The 5,874-nt window shown below is 38.1% G+C and overlaps 1 protein-coding gene across 1 annotated transcript in view; it reads left to right on the top strand.

Moving 5' to 3' along the window:
- Positions 1 to 5,874, top strand: part of LOC102674519 — a 378,471-nt gene that overhangs the window by 75,360 nt on the left and 297,237 nt on the right. The window contains exon 2 of the mRNA XM_031510137.1: positions 343 to 454. The gene's annotated coding sequence lies outside the window, so the exon portion shown is untranslated. The remainder of the gene's footprint in view (positions 1 to 342; positions 455 to 5,874) is intronic.

Raw genomic sequence — 5,874 nt, forward strand, 5'->3', positions numbered from 1 at the left:
TAGCGAGCAACAGGGTCAATCCCTGCCAGATTACTTTTCAAGTGTCTCAATAGGACTAGTTTAGCCGACTGCTTACAGCTTGTTACCGGCGGTGAATGCCAGCGCCGCGCCGCCGCGACAAAACGACACCCGTGCACAAAGCCGAACTCGGCATGAAAAGAGCCAGTTCAGGCCCCATTCAACGTTGCGCACGTTGCCGTTTATTAAGTCGGTTAAGTAGACACGCATCGTCACTTCTCTCTTTCTTTCTTCTCTCTTTTCTTTTTTTCAACCTGCCCCGATTATGTATGCTATGCAGTGGAATTTTTCACGCGATCACCACGATGTTTCTCTGTGTTCCAGTGTAGTTACGGTTTCCGGCGCAAGAGGGACGGACAGAGGAAGAGAGGAAGAGAGAGGTAAAGACGCAGCGGGAAGGACAGGGACAGTGTAAATCGGTGGCATCGTGAGACAGGTATATACAGTTTTTTCAGAAACTTTATTGTAATTTTAACCAATCAAACTTATCTGTATCGAATTTCTTCTTTTTTTTTTTTTTTTTTTGGAAACAGATAAATAAATAATTTACATAATCTCAGGAAGAGAAGATTCATTTCAGTTCGAAATAATTAACAATTTATTCGGTATTCGATATAAATTTTTTTAAAAATTGAAAAGAAAATTGAAAGATAAATTGTAAATATTATTTAAATAAATTCTTGAAATGAATGAAATTATAAAATTATTTTATAAAAATTAATTTATTAAAATTAAAAATTAATAAATAAATGAATAAATTTTCAAGAAATAGTTTATTTAAAATGATTATAGTATAAATTTAATTTACAAAATTAATGTTTTATTTAAACTATAGTAAATTGATTGAATTAATATTTTTTATATTTATTATATATTATAATATTCACTTTTTAAATTTCTTAATTTTTACAGAATTTGTAGTAATTACAATTTTATTTTATTTAATTGATAATGAAATTAATTTATGATTATTTTTAATTTTTTTAGTATTTTCTGTTTGCAAATTAATTTTAGGATTATCATTATTAGTTAAATTTGATTTATTAATTAAAAAATGATAATTATTACAATATTTATTATATATATTAATATTATTTATGAAATACTACCGATCTTTTTTTGGACAATTTTTATATGCGGTTCAGAAACAGTAAGAGGGGAAAGGGAGGGCGACGTTTTAGGTGGAAAAAAATTTGGTGGCTTGGATACGAGCATCGTTTGGACATGACGTCGCGTTATCGTAGGAATCACGAGGCTGTTCCGCGAGCTGCGTGCCGCGATCAGGAGATACGTGAGACCATAAAGCTTGTGTTATCTTAGTGTTATTGCATATGACGGACGTGCTCCTGGTGCGCCGCAACTGCAGCGGGCGGATATCGTCCGAGTGGACGACAGCAAGTTACGAGGCACTGGGATACTGATAAACAAAGATACGGTGCTCTAATTGAAAGCATGCGACTACTGTGCTTCAAGGTTTTGGGGTATTTTATAAATCTGCTTACTATTTGGTGAAGGGAAAATTATATTATATTTTTGGCCAATACCATACTAATTGAAAATTGAAAGCATGGAACTATCGTGTGAACAGATGTTATGAAATTGTGCATCAGAGAAATCGGTTTCTCCTTCGATATTTCCATTTATCGTCACTAGATGTCTCATTGCTTATCGCCTTTCTCGCTAGTGGCGATGATTCTTATCTCGATTTTCTGAAAAATGATTTACAATTAGCACCAAGACTATTACTATTGATCGAGGAAAAGCTTTGATCTTCAGAAATGACTCGTACACGAGGGCAAATAGAAATAAAAATAAAACAAAATGTTTCTGCCTGTAATATATAATTCCATAATATCCAGGAAACAAAAAGAGACGTGACAATGAAGAAAAAATACGAAGAAGCACAACGAGCTAATTAATTTCTGCCTATGGCACGAACAACTAACTTGCCTGCATTGGACTATAATTATCTCTGTAAGGACGTTATCTGCTTTCGTACACCATTAATGCATCGCATTTCAAAGGTAGCGACAGTTTCGATGCGAACAAGCGGATAGACGAATGGCCATTAGGCCGGTGCACAGATGGCCAAGCCACGTTAAAGGATAATCTCGTTGATTCTGCAAGATAGCGAGTAGCCGCGCAGATTGGCCGGCATAAGGACTCTATTGGATCAGCGGTACCCTTTATCTCGCCACGCTTTCAAGTATATCCGCGGGACAATGTCCCAACTGGTACTGTTTTTAAAGAGTTTAGCAAGGAATTGGCTGCCGGGCAAAGTATTATTAACTTTTGTTCGTATTGCTCTCATTTCGTTGAGCTGATGGAATACAAAAATTCGAAAAAATTTTGAATGCATACGAATGATAAAAGACACGAAACAATGATATTTAAAAAATAAGAGTTTTTTAAATCGTATTCACATTAAATTTGCATAAATGATTTTATTTATGAGATTTTTTTATGAAATGTCAATCTCATGATGACCACGTGACTGTTAACTGGTAATACTTATATATAATCTATTATTCTCTTTTAATTCTCTTACCATTCATATATTTTTCGATAAATTTTCGACAAGAATCTTTTTCATTCATTCTTTTCACAGTTTCGAATAAGATAGTTTTTTTAACGATACGTTTCCTTATAGTTCAAGTATCAAGAATAATAATCGACGATAAAATTGTTATTTGCACATGTACGAAATCAGGTCACGAAAATCAGAGATCAGAGAGACGACAAAACAAAAGGAAAAAAGAAAGGAAAAAAAAAAAAAAGAAAAGAATCGTAAAAAAAAAATTCTACTCTCTATTGGGTTTAATCGGGTTTAATTGAGTTCCATCGAATTCCAATTGCTTGCGTTTAACTTTTCAAACGGGGCTATCCGTGCAATACCATATACGCTGCATGGTTCCCAATCTTACACCGGAAAAATTGGAAATATTCGTCGGTGTATCTAAATTCGCGGCCGTTTCCATTATGAGAGAAAAAAGAAAAAGGAGGGAGGGAGAAAGAAGAGGGAGAAAAATGGAACGAAAAGAGGAATGGAGTTGTGGTGGAACATTTGTTCCAAGGATGGAGAATCGGTAGAGCAGAGGGAAAAAAGGAAGAAAGACGGTAAAAAATCTCGCCCTTCGGCTTTTATGGAGCTTAATTCGCTGCCATTAAGTTTTAATTGGCCGCGTTTAATCGATCCACCGTTTTAATGTCTCTTGTAACCGCCCGGAATATATACTGCTTCGCGGTAACCATAAACCCATATATCGCAACAGTGGCTGATATCAATTTGTATTCCTATAAAACCGTTTTACCAACGACTTTTTCATCCCCCCTCCCCCCCTTGATGGATTTCAAATTCTTCGTAATCGTAATTCTTTATCCGAAAACTGTCACGAAATTTGTGTATATGTTTTTAGGTTAGGTTTTCGATCAAATGTTTGTAAAAAATTTTTCCTTCGTCAAAGTGAAAATATTGTTTTATCTCAGTGTATTGCGAGGTTATGAAAGTAAAATTATTAAATCAAGATGAGTTAGAACGAGAGAGAACCGCCATTCCTCGTAAAAGTGAAACTCTTATCTCACAGGGGTTTTTTATTATGGTCAACTGTTATTTATCATTTTTATTAACGATCTACCTTTCAACGAGGTTATCCTTCTTTCTGCTGGTGGCTAGATCAGCGGAAATGTTTTTAAATTTTAACAACACGGAATGCAAATGATTATGCAAAACAACACGAATTGAAACAAAATACGTATTACGATATTTAAAGAGTGGAAAAATCTTTATTTCAATTCCACCTAATGACCTAAATGTTTCGTTAAACGAAAATAAATGATCTCAACGATATATAAATACTTTTTTAATCAATTGAATCTGTGCGATGCAAATCTAGTAAATTGATTTCGATCGAATTTCCACCATTCATACATAATTCATTTTTATCAAACGAATAAATACACGTATCATTTAACCAAACATTTAACGTTTAACCTAAATGTTTAACGTTACACATTAGAAACTCTCGTCATCTCGTCCAAACAACATTGTACACCATCCAGGGATCGCAATGCAACGATACCAAAATAGATACATATCGAGACACTATCTTACATACAAATACCTGCATGCTCCCCATCATCACCGAATCACCGCGTTTCCATGAAACGAATAACAGACGCGACTTGGCAGTGCAGTGGCTATCTCCAAGGCTCGAGTCACGGAGAAACGTCGCGGGGACACGTGACGAGAGGACAAATAGAAGCGAAACAGAGGCACGATCTCTCACGCCACCGTGAGCGCTTCTGTCAACCGTGTACGCGCTGGTGGCGCCGCGGTGCGCCCACATTGCACACGAGTCGCAAGGCCCCTTCATGCCACGAGACGCGGCCGCGTGTGTACGCGGTGCATGCCGTTCGTCACCATTTGAGACGTCGACGTCGAATACCGGGCGAGGTTTCAACGCTGCACGACGGCCAGGATTCTCGTCGAACGTGGAAAGACCGCGACATTGCTCTCTGATCATATTTCGGGACGCGGGTTCATGGATTTGTACACACGTATGACGCGGTCAGGTTAACCGCAAACCGCGATACGGTGCGTTGGCGAATTGCGTTTCCAGTGGAGAAAGTAATTAAGCTAGCTGCTTTGTTTTCGATGCTATGGATGCACGATATTTCTTATATTTCTTCCTTCTATTTGTGTACACCGTTTGAGACATTTATGCAAGGAAATGAATTATTCTAATATCTCTGTGAATAATGATATTTATATTCTTTCTTTATCTTTAGAAATTGATTTGATTTCTCAGAAACAAGATTACAACAATATAGGAGTACTACAATTACATTATCAAGTTACTTTTTTAAATCTATGATTACAATTCGAATTTAGTAAATTTATCAATTTATCAATAATGAACAATTCGCATAGGCGTCAGAGGGACTAATTAAAAGATATTGTTTCCATTATATAGGTGGAGGTTTCGACGAGCAATTGTCGAATGTCCATCCAATCTTTCCATCGAGCCAATTCTCCTTATCACAACGTAGATTAGCCATCCGATGGTCGGATTAAAATTCCAAATTTCTCCCCCGTTTGGCCCCAATAATCCTTACTTTCGTTGCTCTTTCGCCGCACGTGTGTGTACACACGTCTCGGGGATGGATATCGCGCACGTAGCTCGGCGTGTACACACAGGAACGTAGCCGAAAACAGTGAGTGAGGCGCGGCGAAGAGGCAGACTTTCGGGCAGAGGAGAGTAGATACGGCGCATACGTAGAGAGAGAGAGGAGGGTACACAGAGGAGTAGTACGGCCCGCCGAAGCATAGTCTCAACTCGACTCGAGCGGCTGAATCGATCCGCGAGCCTTCCCCTGCACGCTCTCTCTCTCTCTCTCTCTCTCTCTCTCTCGCTCCCTGCGGCCCTAGAGCCAACCGCTCCTCTTTCTCTCTCGATCTCTGTCTCCGTCCCTTTTCAAACGATCGCCTTCTCCTTTCTTCTACCTTCCAACCATCCTTGCTACACGTCTTCCTCCCCGTCGCTGCTTCGACGCCACCTCACCCCCTCCCCATCGACCAACCTGGTCACGCAACCTTTAAAAAAAATGCCCGGTTCCCTCGCGCCCTTCGTGCGAATTTCTTCGATATTTCGAGCTCCCTGCACAGACTTGGCGAGGAGATTACGAGTGGCCTCTTTCTTGAAATTATCGCCTCTTGGAATTATGTGTGTGTGTAAGATTTGTGATTAACGTTTTTTTTTGTTCTTTTTATTTTTTGATATGATGAGACGTTATTTATATATAGTGATTGTCGAAAAGAAAGCAGTGATTTTTTTTTTTTTTTTTTGAGAAATTTTT

This window comes from Apis dorsata, unplaced genomic scaffold, assembly GCF_000469605.1.
Source record: "Apis dorsata unplaced genomic scaffold, Apis dorsata 1.3 scaffold_207, whole genome shotgun sequence".
Taxonomy (NCBI): Eukaryota; Metazoa; Arthropoda; class Insecta; order Hymenoptera; family Apidae; genus Apis; species Apis dorsata.